The following is a 12,622-nucleotide window of genomic DNA, read 5'->3' on the forward strand; positions in this document are numbered from 1 at the left end:
ACTCTGAGGAGTTTTGATCAGGAATGGATGCTGTATTTTGTCAAATGCTTTCTCTGTATCTATTGAGAGGATCATATGGTTCTTGTTTTTTCTCTCTTGTTGATATGATCTATCATATTGATTGCTTTACGAGTGTTGAACCAGCCTTGCATCTCAGGGATAAATCCCACTTGGTCGTAGTGAATAATCTTCTCAATGTTCTGTTGGACCCTATGGGCTAGTATCTTGTTGAGAATTTTTGCATCTGTGTTCATCAGGGATATTGGTCTATAATTTCCCTTTTTTGTGGGGTCTTTGTCTGGTTTTCGAATCAAGGTGATGCTGGCTTCATAGAATGAGTTTGGAAGTATTCCGTCCCTTTCTATCCTTTGAAATACCTTTAGTAGAACAGGTATTATTTCTTCCTTAAATGTTTGGTAGAATTCCCCTGGGAAGCCATCTGGCCCTGGTCTTTTGTGTCTTGGGAAGTATTTGATGACTGTTTCGATTTCCTCCCTGGTTATAGGCCTGTTCAGGTTTTCTATTTCTTCCTGTTCCAGTTTTGGTAATTTATGGTTTTCCAGGAATGCATCTATTTCTAGATTGCCTAATTTATTGGTATATAGCTGCTCATAATATGTTTTTTTTTTTTTAAGATTTTATTTATTCACAACAGACACACAGAGAGAGAGGCAGAGACACAGGCAGAGGGAGAAGCAGGCTCCATGCAGGGAGCCTGATGTAGGACTTGATCCTGGGACTCCAGGATCAGGCCCTGGGCTGAAGGCAGCGCTAAACCACTGAGCCACCCGGGCTGCTCTTTTTTCCAGTTTTTTGAGGGAGGCTTGTATTGCAATGTATTTCCATCTTAGGACTTTTGTTGTATCCCAAAGATTTTGAATGGTTGTATTTTTATTTTCATTAGTTTCCATGAATATTTTAAAATCTTCTCTAATTTCCTAGTTGACGTATTTATCTTTTAGTAGGATGCTCTTTAACCTCCATGTGTTTGAATTTCTTCCAAATTTCTTATTTGATTGAGTTCTAGTTTCAAAGCATTGTGGTCTGAAAATATGCAGGGGACAATCCCAATCTTTTGGTATTGGTTGAGCCTGATTTGTGACTCAGTGTGTGGTCTATTCTGGAGAAGATTCCATTTGCACTTGAGAAGAATGTGTATTCAGTTGCATTAGGATGGAATGTTCTGTATATATCTGTGAAATCTATGTGGTCCAGTGTATCATTCAAAGCCCTTGTTTCTTTGGAGATGTTGTGCTTAGAATATCTATCTTTTGCTGAGAGCACTGTGTTGAAGTCTCCTACTATTAATGTATTGTCTATGTATCTCTTTACTTTGGTTATCAATTGATTTATATACCTGGCAGCTCCCACATTAGGGGCGTAAATATTCATGATTGTTAGGTCTTCTTGTTGGATAGACCCTTTAAGTATGATATAGTGTCCCTCTTCATCTCTTACTATAGTCTTTGTGATAAACTTTAATTTATCTGATATGAGGATGGCTACCCGAGCTTTCTTTTGAGGACCATTTGAATGGTAAATGGGTCTTCATACCTTCATTTTCAGGCTGTAGTGTCCTTAGGTCTAAATTGAGACAGGCACTGAGGGAGGCACTTGACAGGATGAGCACTGGGTGTTACGCTATATGTTGGCAAATTGAACTCCAATAAAAAAAAATACAAAAAAATACAAAAAATAAATAAAATAAATAAAATAAAATGAATTTCTTGTAGACAGCAAATAGAAGGGTCTTGCTTTTTTTATCCAGTCTGAAACCCTGCATCTTTTGTTGGGATCATTTAGCCCTTCCACATTCAGAGTTAGTATTGAAAGATATGAATTTAGTGTCATAGTATTACCTATACAGTCCCTTTTTTGTGAATTGTTTAAACACAATTATGTTTAATTGTGTTAAGAATGTTAAACATTTCTTGCAGAGATGGTTTGGTGGTCACCTATTCTTTCAGTTTCTGCCTATCTTGGAATCTTTTTATCTCTCCTTCTATTCTGAATGAGCCCTTCCTGGATAGAATATTCTTGGCTGCATGTTCTCATTTAGGACCTTGAATATATCCTGCCAGCCCTTTCTGGCCTGCCAGGTCTCTGTGGAGAGGTCTGCTGTTAATCTCATAGTTCTCCCTATAGAAGTTAAGAATCTCTTGTCTCTCATTACTTTAAGGATTTTTCTCTTTATCTTTGAAATTTGCAAGTTTCACTTTTAAATGTCAGGGTGTTGAAGGGTTTTTATTGATTTTAAGGGGGAACCTCTCTGTCTCCTGGATCTGAATGCCTGTTTCCTCCCAGATTAGAGAAGTTCTCAGCTATGATTTGTTCAAATATACTTTGTGGTCTTCTGTCTCTCTCAGCCTCTTAATCCCAATAAGATGAATTATTCCTTCTGAGGCTATCATTATTTCCCTAAGCCTTTCTTCATGGTCTCTTAATTATTTTTCTCTTTTTTCCTCAGCTTCCTTCCATTCCATCAACTTGTCTTGTATGACACTCACTCTGTCTTCCACCTCATTAACCCTAGCAGTTAGAGCATCCAGTTTAGACTGCATCTTAGTTAAAGTATTTTTAATTTCAGCCTGATTATATCTCCAAACAAGTTTGTTGCTTCATGTTTCATCGTGAGATTTTTGAGGTTTTTGGTTTGTTTTTCCCATCATGAGCTTTCTAAAGAAATGCCTGCTTTCTATGAGTAACATGGCTTTATTTTCCACAAAAAAATTCTCAATTAGTTCCATGGTTCTTTGAGAAAATTAATATGTTTTGCCTGTTCCTGGCCTATGATCTCGTCATAGGAATTTGTAAAGAAGAAAATACTGAGACATCCTTTGACGTTAAAACAAAGGAATGAAGCCTGTCATCTTTTACTATTGCCTCCTCTTTGTCCAGTGCTCTTCAAACTTGGATGTGCATACATAGACCTAGGGGTCCTGTTCATATACAGATTTTTGACTCATGGGGTCTCTAGTGGGGCCTGAGAGTCTACTTTTCTAACTAGCTTCCGAGAGATGCCCGTACTGCTGGCCCAGCCTCCACACTTTATGTAGCAAGGACTTCTAGCACATCTGATTATTATTAAACCCTGGGCTCCAAAACTTTTGGTAGATCCCCTGCCTATTCACTGGCCATCGACTATATGATGGGATCTCTATTATGTCCTGGGAATACAGGGATTAAATAACACAGGTTCTATCTCTGAGAAGCCTGGACACAATTTTAAGACAATACAAAGGATAATGATATAGACATATGCATGAGGTGTTATTAAAGAAAGCATCAAGAAACGGTTTAAGAATTACTTGTAGGGGAAAAAAAAAGAATTACTTGTAGGAGTTACACATTAGCTGAGTTTTAGTGGATGTGTCAGTAGCTTTGAAAATAAGGAAGTTCATGAAGGAAAAGTGATCAGCAGAACGAGGGCAAAAAGGCAGTGGTCAGCTGCTCAGTGTTTGACAGTGGACTCTGGGAAGGATGTGTGCATTCCTGGCTCTTTCCAGCAGCTAGGAGCACACTTTAGCACATCATTTAATAGATGTCTGCAGCAGTGCTGAAAGTGAGCAGGGAGCCATAAGTAGTTTGGTGTTACCATAACATAAAGTATGTATATGGCCACTATTATTCAAGATTTTCCACAATTTAACCCTTTAGATGTAACAACCTATGGATCCTTGGGTTAATCACAAAAACAACTCCCTTAGATTTCAGTTTACTCTTAGGATGGAATCAGCCAAACTCTAAAGGGCACTACATCTCAATTCTTACAGATGCCATTGAATTTTTGTTATTATTTACTATTATTCACCTTCATATGCTCCATATTCTAGTGGTTAGATTTTCTAGACCACTCCCCAGAAAGCCTTGGGATTTTCCTTTCCTACCATCGTGTTATAAGAGTAGGGATCACAGCTCTTCAGCCAATCTTACTGTGTTTATCAATAGTCACAATTGTGATTTAAGTCCATTTTCATTAGAGCAACCACTGCTATCAAAGTTGGAATTGTAGCCCTTTGGCTGGCTCATTAGACCCAAGGCACAGAGACAGTAGGGTCAGTTAGTATGACATGGCAGTTTAGCCAGCCCTGGGGTCAGATAGATCTTGCCTCACCACTTATAGGAAGGATATTTGGAAAAGATACTTAAAACCTTTGTATCTGTGATTCCTCATTTGGAAAAGTAGAGAGATAATAGTTAGTCTTGACCTCTCAGTGTCTGAGAAGATTAAGTTGAGTGTGATAAAAATCCTTAAGTGGCAGAAATATGTTAGGTTCTCAGAAAATATTAGTGAGATGGTTAATTTTATGTTTCAATTTAGCTGGGCCATCAGAAGCCCAGATATGTGATTAAACATCATTGCAGGCATGTCTGTGAGTATGTTCCTGAGTGAGACTAACATTTGAGTCAGTGCGCTGAGTAAAGCAGATTGCCCTCCCCAGTGTGGATAGGTCTCACAACCCTTGGAGGCCTGAATAAAACAAAAGATTTGATTAAGAGAGAACCTACTCTCCACCTGACTGTCTTCAAGCTGGGACACAGTTTTCTTCAGCCCTCAGACTCACCCTCGGACTAGCACTTACGCTATTGGTTCTCCTGGTTCACAGGCCTTTGGACTCCAATTGGAAATATGCCATCAGCTCCCCTGGGTCTCCAGATCACCAACTGCAGATCTTGGGACTTCTCAGCCTCCATAATCACGTGAGCCAATTCCTTATAAAATGTGTGTGTGTGCGCACATCCAATCGGTTCTGTGTCTCTGGAGAACCTTCACTAATTAGTTAGTGTTGTTATCAGAAAGACTGCCCAGGTGGACAAAGATTCAAAATCATCTAATCACAGTCAGTGGTCAGAGTGAAGACTGTAGAAGGTCAGATCAGAATCCCAGGAGTCTTCTGTTGCTGTGATTAAGGCTTCTTATTTTCCACAGCCTTTTATGCCAGATTAGCCCCACATTTGAGATGGAGGACTCTAAAGTTTCAAGGATTCAAAATTTTTTATTTTGGACCATAAACGATCTTTAGAACACTTTGGTGTCTGTGTTGGTTTTCAACCCATGTCTCTGTTATACTGAGAGTGAGGCCTTTGAGGGCTAAGAGGTAGACCCAGAGAATTTTCCTTGAAACTCCTAAAGGTCTTCAGCCTGGCTGGACTGGTAGAGAACTTCTGTGTGCAGAATCATCTACCTTTTTCTCAAGCTTTTCATATTGAAGCTGCTTGTCTCATGCCATATACTGAAGTCTAAACAGAAGATGATAATGATGTGCGCATTCATTCTCCCTTACTGGAAACAGCTTTCTTCCTCTGAGAAAAATTTCTGATATCCTTCAAGGTCCAGCTTCTTCAAAAAGTCTTCCCTATTTATATCAAGTTTTGAAGTGACCCCTGATTCTTCTTAATTCTCAGAGAATTTCATGGCTAGATACTGAATGGGGATTTATCATATGCTTCATTATTTTCTAATTGTTTTTTACAAACTTCTTAGAACTTAAAAGGCAGCGACATTCACATTTCTGTGTAATCTAGAAACCATTCCATATGCTAGCAATGTTAGTACTTTCATAAACACTTGATGGTGATTAATGAATTCAACTCTGGGATAAAGTCCTGTCTTTGGGACCATATCTAAAAGGAAGATGCCTTTCTTGAAGGACAATCATGATGTTGGAGCCAGCTATGTGTATACTTCGTTTGGAGAAAATGCATTTCTGGGTGACCTGATAACTGTTTTCAAATATTGAATAACCCTCCTGGGAAACTAGGATGGATTATGATTTGTGACAGAAGGTTCTGTACCATATTAGTATGATTACGTCCACTCCAGGCTAAGCCAGAAGGCATTATGGCATTTTGGCTACATGGGCCAGTTTGGAAAGAGGAAGAAGCCAGTGCAGGTGGGTATAAATGTCCAGGACCAGACTTGCTGTCTCGCCGTGCACAGGGCAGAAAGCTCACACTTCACCTAGTCGAGGTCAAAAGACTAATAAATATGAGTCGGCTCAGAAAGAAGGCAGGATTTATTTTATTTATTTTTTTTAAGATTTTATTTATTTATTCCTGACACACACACACACAGAGAGAGAGAGAGAGAGAGAGAGAGAGAGAGAGGCAGAGACACAGGCAGAGGGAGAAGCAGGGTCCACGCAGGAAGCCCGATGTGGGAATTGATCCGGGTCTCCAGGATCACACCCAGGACCCCAGGATCACACCCTGAGCTGAAAGCAGGTGCCCAACCGCTGAGCCACCCGGGTGGCCCAGAAGGCAGGATTTAATCTGGCACTTAGCAGCCTCCATGCCTGTAGCTGAAAAGGGCTAAGGAAGGCAAGGCATAATCTGGAAGCAAGTGACAGAAATAACTATTTCATTTTAGTAACTTTTGGAAATGTGCTTTATCACTGTTAAGAAAGTTCTTTTCTTATTAAAAAAATATAAGAAAATATATGATTCAAATGTTTCTTATAGGGGATCTCTGGGTGGCTCAGCGGTTTGGCACCTGCCTTCGGCCTGGGGCCTGATCCTGGGGACCCGGGATCAAGTCCTGCATCGGGCTCCTTGCGTGGGGCCTGCTTCTCCCTCTGCCTCTGCTTTTGGCTCTCTCTCTCTCTGTCTCTTTGTGTGTGTGTGTGTGTGTGTATCATGAATGAACAAATAACATCTTTAAGAAAAAAATATATATTTCTTATAAAATGAGGCCTGCTTATGATAGGAGACAAATACAGCGTTTTCCAAATTGTTCTTCTACTTTACCCACGTGACAAACACACAGCATAAAGAAGGTAGAGAGAATCTCTGAGGATGGAGCAAAGTTTATATGCTCTTTAAGGGCAAGTAAGGCAGTCTGCAGCAAACACTTGTAAATACAAAGCTGTTTAGAAAATGTGGATGATGACATTTCATACTTTTGATATCTTTTTAAAAATGAACTATTTTTCCTTTGATTTACAGATGTGATTTACAGAAAAACTACAAAGCTAATACAGGGAGGTCTCCTATACCTCTGTTTAAGTATCTTTGTAGTTAACCTTAGCTTGGCACATACATTTGTGATGCTTAAAGACCCAATACTGATACATATTATCAACTAACATCCGTACTCTGTTCATACTTCCTTAGTTTTTACCTAATTTTCCTCTTCAGTTAAGATTCTTTTTAGGATATTACCTGACATTTAGTCACCGTGGCTCATTAAATGCCTTTGGCTATGAGGGTTTCTCAGATTTTCTGTGTTTTTGAGGACCTTGACAATTTTGAGGAATACTGACCACATATTTTACGGAATATTCCTCTGCCTGGGATTTGCCTGATGTTTGACTCATGATCAGTTGGAAGTTACATGTTTGGGGAGGAAAAACACCAAAGGGTCATTTATATCATATCATATCATATCATATCGAGAGTACATTCTATCAAGATGACTACAGTAATTTTTCTAGATGTTCTTTGTCAAGTGGAGCAAATTTCCCCTCTATTTCTGGTTTGCTAAGAATTTTTATTAACAACAACTGTTGGGTTCTGTCACTTTTTTTTCTGCCTCAATTGATAGAACCATATGGTTTTCCTCTTTACCTTGTTGATTTGATAGATTACATTGGTTGATTGATGTTCAAATGTTTATCCAGTCTTGCATATTTGAGAAAAATCCCACTTGGTAGTGTTATATAACTTATACACTGTATATATTATTAGATTTGATTTCTTAATATTTTGAAGTTTTTGCAGCTATATTCATGAAAGATAGTGCTCTATAGTTTTCTAATAATGTCTTTACTGGTTTTGGCAATAGGATACTTCTGGTCTCACAAAATGAATTAGGCCACATACCTTCTTCTTCTATTTGATGGAAGAGATTTTAGAGAATTGGTATCATTTAGTCCTTAAATATATGGTAGAAATCACCAGGGAAACAACCTAAGCCTGTGACATTTTTTTGATAATTATTAATTTTTGACGTAATTTCTTTGATAGGCATAAAAGTCTTTCTAAGACTGTATATCCCAAAGAGTGCATTGAAGGAGAATGCTTAGGAGGAGTCAAGATGGTGGAAGAGTAGAGGTCCTCAATTCATCTGGCCCTACAAACTGACCTAGGTAACTTTTAAAACATCCTGAACACCTACGAATTCAACCTGAGATGTAGAGAGAGAACAGCTGGGATGCTACAGAAAGAAAAGTGATTGCTTCTAACAAGGTAGGAAGCTAAAGAAAAAAGGTGGGAGAGGGGAGCCATGGAAAGCCAGTCAAACTGGCCCAAAAGTGGAGCCAGACAAACTGGGTCCAAAAGCCTAGCCGTGGCAAGCCTAGGCATGAAAGCCAGGCCACAGAAAGCTGCAGAAAGCCAGAGCATGAAAGCCCTTGACAAGTGGGGACTTTAAAAACCTCTGCCTGAGTCTTCCCTGACTGAAAAGTGCTCAACAGGGAAATAGGGCAGATTCGCAGGAGGGGCAGTGAAGCCTCAATATTCTCGGAAACACAGTAAGAATAGGGGCACTTGGGAGAAAGCTCATCCCAAATGGATCTTGATAAAGGGCTGGAGTGCTGCAACCCTCTGGGACATTTGGGAGAAGCCTGTGGGCCATAGGGGCCAGTACCAGAGCTCCCTTTACCCTAGAGCCTGGCAACAGACGGAGGTGGCTGACCTCTATTCCCTTTGGTAGAGACAGACCCCAAGAGGGCACAGGACAGCAAGAAATCTCCTGCTGTTGGGCATCCTTCAATTTCTGCAGATCAATGCACCCGTGCCTGCCCCCAGGAGCATCTAGGCCAGTGTGGACTGGGAGCCTGCAGTTCAGTACTTGGTGCAGTACTTGCAGGGAGATCTTGGCTCCGAGCTGGAGATCTGGCTGCCACCATTTTTTATTTTTTTTCTTCTTTTCGCCTTTCACCTGGGAGAGGTGGGGCCTCTAGGGAACAAAGGCCTCACAGGATAAACAGCTCACATTGAGCTGGGCCACCTGGCAAGGGAGGGGGCAATCTCCACCCAGGCACAGACACCTGAGAATCAGCACAGCAGATCCCTGCTCCAGAAGAACTGCTGGAAGAACAAGGGAAGAGCAAGTTAACTGACCAAGCAATGCTGGAAATCTCCAGGACTGAGGGAAAACAGTATATAGAACTAGAGGTTTTTTTTCATTATGATTCGTTTATATTTCAGGCTAAAAATTTCCATTATTTTTTCCCTTTTTCAGCCTTAAATATAATATTTTACCAAGTCTTCACTTTTAAGCATTTTCCTTTTTGACTTTCATATTTCTACAATTACACATCTTAGATATATCCTTCATTATTGGGTTCCCTTCAAGGTATTCAATGTAATTTTGAGAAATAGAAGGTACTAACTTCCACCAGTATAAAACAAAATGAGACAGAAAAAAACAAAACAAAACAAAAAACATAACTCATATATTTCCCAACATATGGACCAAAATACACCCAGAACCAAATGGAATACTGTGCAGGTTCATTCTGTGAGACTATATTCTCTCTTCCTTCCCATTCTGCGCCCCCTCCTTTATCTTGTTTCTGTTTTTGTGGTCAATGTTTTGTGGTCCAGATATATGGAAGGGATATCTCTATATATGAGTTTTGCTGGTTTATAGCAATTGAGCTCAATTGCTATTGGTTATAGCAAAAGATGCTCCATTAGGAATTGAGCATCTTTCTAACCTACAGAACAAAATGCACTCAGAACCAAAAGGATTGCCCTCTAGGTCCCCTTGGGGCGACTATATTCTCCCTTAATCACCACTTCCTCATCACCCCCTTTCTTTTTTAGTTCTTTTTTTTTTTATTATTTGTACTATTTTGTTTTAAAATTTATTTTTCACTTTAGTGGTCCTTTTGTTTTATTTTGTTCTGTTCTTCTTTTTCTTTTATTTTATGCTCTCTGACCTCTTCAGAATTGTCTAGAGTGTATTTTACTTAGGTTGTGGTTGATAGTTTTTACTCTGCTCACTCATACAGCCACTGTGCCCTGGACAAAATAATTAGAAGGAAGAATTCACCACAAAAGAAAGAACCGGAAGTAATACTCTCTGCCACAGAATTGCTGGATGTGGATTTAAACACAATGTCAAAAATATAGTCATAAAATTACAGGTGGCTCTAGAAAACAGTATAAAGGACTCTAGAGATTCTCTTACTGCAGAATTGAGATATAACAACTTGTTTTCTACTGTATTTTTGTGGCAAATGAGTCTTAACTATATGTAGAGACCCGCAAGTCCATAAGCAGCCTTAATTCTAGGTAGCCCAGTGAGGCCTTCAACTCATGTTTGTCTTCCCCGTAGAATTTTTAAAAATCTTTTTGTTTTGACTATTATTCTAATAGTCTTTTTCTTCAAGTCCATTCCTGATACCAAATTCTAGTCAGTTAAAATAGTAGATTAGTTGTAGTGTGATATGTTAATAATAAGAATGTATAATGTACATAATGCTTATCATGTGCTAAGCGTATGCTCTACACGTATCTCCACAACAACCCTGTGAAATACGTAGTATTCACATGCCTTTCTCAGTTTACAGAAGACACTGAAGCACAGAGATAAAGTGACTCGCCTAAGGTCACACACCTAAGTGGCTCACTGGGATTCAAACTTAGTGACTGACTTCAGAGACGGTGCTCTGAACAATTCAGCCAAGGTTCTTCCAACTTTGACATGTATTGAATCGTGTGGGTGCTCCTTAACATGCCTTTCCAAGAGTTTCTGATGCAGTAGGTCTGCAGTGTGTCCTGAGAATTTGCATTTTATGAAAAACCAACATGGGTGGAGCCATTTTTGAATGGTGTTGGAGCAGCCAAGCAGAGAACCTGCTTTCTTTCTTTCCATTTAAACAGGCCAGACCTTTGGGCTGGGCAAAATGGCAACTGTTCTCAGCAATTGTGTGAGAAGTCAGCAGAAGAAAGGACATCCTAAATGAAGGAAAAGAGTTAGCTGGATAGTCTGATATGAGGTTTGGTTTTTGTTTGTTTGTTTGTTTGGGGTTTTTTTTTGAAATTCAACTAACTTTTATTTAAATTGAAAAAAAATTCTTAAAACTGCATTTAGAGTCAAAACACTTTTGTTAAGAAAATCACGAGTATTTTTAGGTAAGGCAGAAATATTTCTAGGTTAACAAGACCAGATTTATTCCTTAAACAAATTGTAAGGATTGATAGTTGTGGATTTTCTGAAGATAAAATCAGTAGTCAATCAATGCAGAACCCAGATCAGCTTCACTGGTTGATGCTTTTAGAAAAAAATTTTTTTTTCCTTCAACTCTTGGAATTGTCTCTTTTCCTTTTCCATATAAAACTTCTTTACTTTCATCTCATAAATAGGAGACTGAGTTTCTACCTGAACCTTTGCTCCCTGAATTACAATTCTTTAATCCCAGATAAACACCCTTTTGCCTCTCCTTTTGGCTCTTTATTTTCAGGTTGACGGTTTCTAACGAGTTCCCAGGTGATTGGGCCAGGCATCACGCTTGGAGGATTGCTTCATTATGTGACATACTACCTCTCAGTGTTTGCTAATTTTTAACTTACATAATTATGTAAGTTAATTTTACATAGTTTTAACTACATAATGATGTTTTAAATTGTCTTTTTCTAAGAAGAGAAAGCTAGACCTCAATGAATGATGTAAATTGAGAATCATCAGATGGTTCCAACATAGCATTTTGGAATTAAGTAAAACATCTCTTGGAATTCCTCATATCAGACTTTACAGCTAACTCTTTTCTAGTAATTCTGTTCAGGCAATTCTGTTCATAAATTTTTGTATTATTCCAGAAAGAATAATTTTCTAAATATTTGATTTGTGGAAAATGTTAAATCCTGACGCTGAATTAATAAGTGAAATAACAAGTTCAATATGATGGGTTAAAAGTAGCAAGAGACCTAGATACTGTATTTGTTTCTGCGTTGTTATTAATAACCTACCTGTCCTCTGACAGGTCACATGAGCTCTATATAGTTTCTCCGTGAAATGAGAATCTTGGACTAAGCCGAGTTATTTCCTTTGTCCTAATTCTGTGGATGGACAATTCGGGACAGAACACCAATAAGCTCCCATCAGAGGCCAGATTAGAGGTCCTACTGCAGCGTCACTTTATGATGTTGCAGTGATGCCTACAGCTTCCTTGTTACTAAAAAGGAGGAAATAAAAGAGAACTCCACCAGCAGTCTACTAATCATGCATCTGTGCAACAGTGACAGTTAATCTTCTCTTCCTATTAATAGATGCAAATGCCTAGGGCCTTAACATTTTCCTCCCAGCTTAATAAGGAGAAAAAGATTGAAGGAGAGGCAGACCGAGATGCCTAATTGCATAGCCAGCAGCTATTGCAGTGTTGCTCAAAGGGACAAACTCCAAAAGAAAAGAGGCAAGATGGTAATTCAGCATTGCCCAGGCCAGCAAGTTGCCCCCAAAGGAAATTAAAAGCCAGTCATTTTGATCTGTTCTGGTGATCTCTAGGAGCACAGTCAATTAAAAGATGAACCTTCAGTCACCACCATACGGGCCCGGCTGTATAAAACAAAGCTGAAGCTGTATTGATCTCCCTAAATATGCCATGGAATACTCAGTACAAGAATGTGTGTGAGAGAGAGACAGACAGAGACAGAGAGAGAGAAAGAGAGGGAG

The sequence above is a fragment of the Canis lupus genome, chromosome 36, assembly GCF_003254725.2.
Source record: "Canis lupus dingo isolate Sandy chromosome 36, ASM325472v2, whole genome shotgun sequence".
NCBI classification, from domain to species: Eukaryota; Metazoa; Chordata; class Mammalia; order Carnivora; family Canidae; genus Canis; species Canis lupus.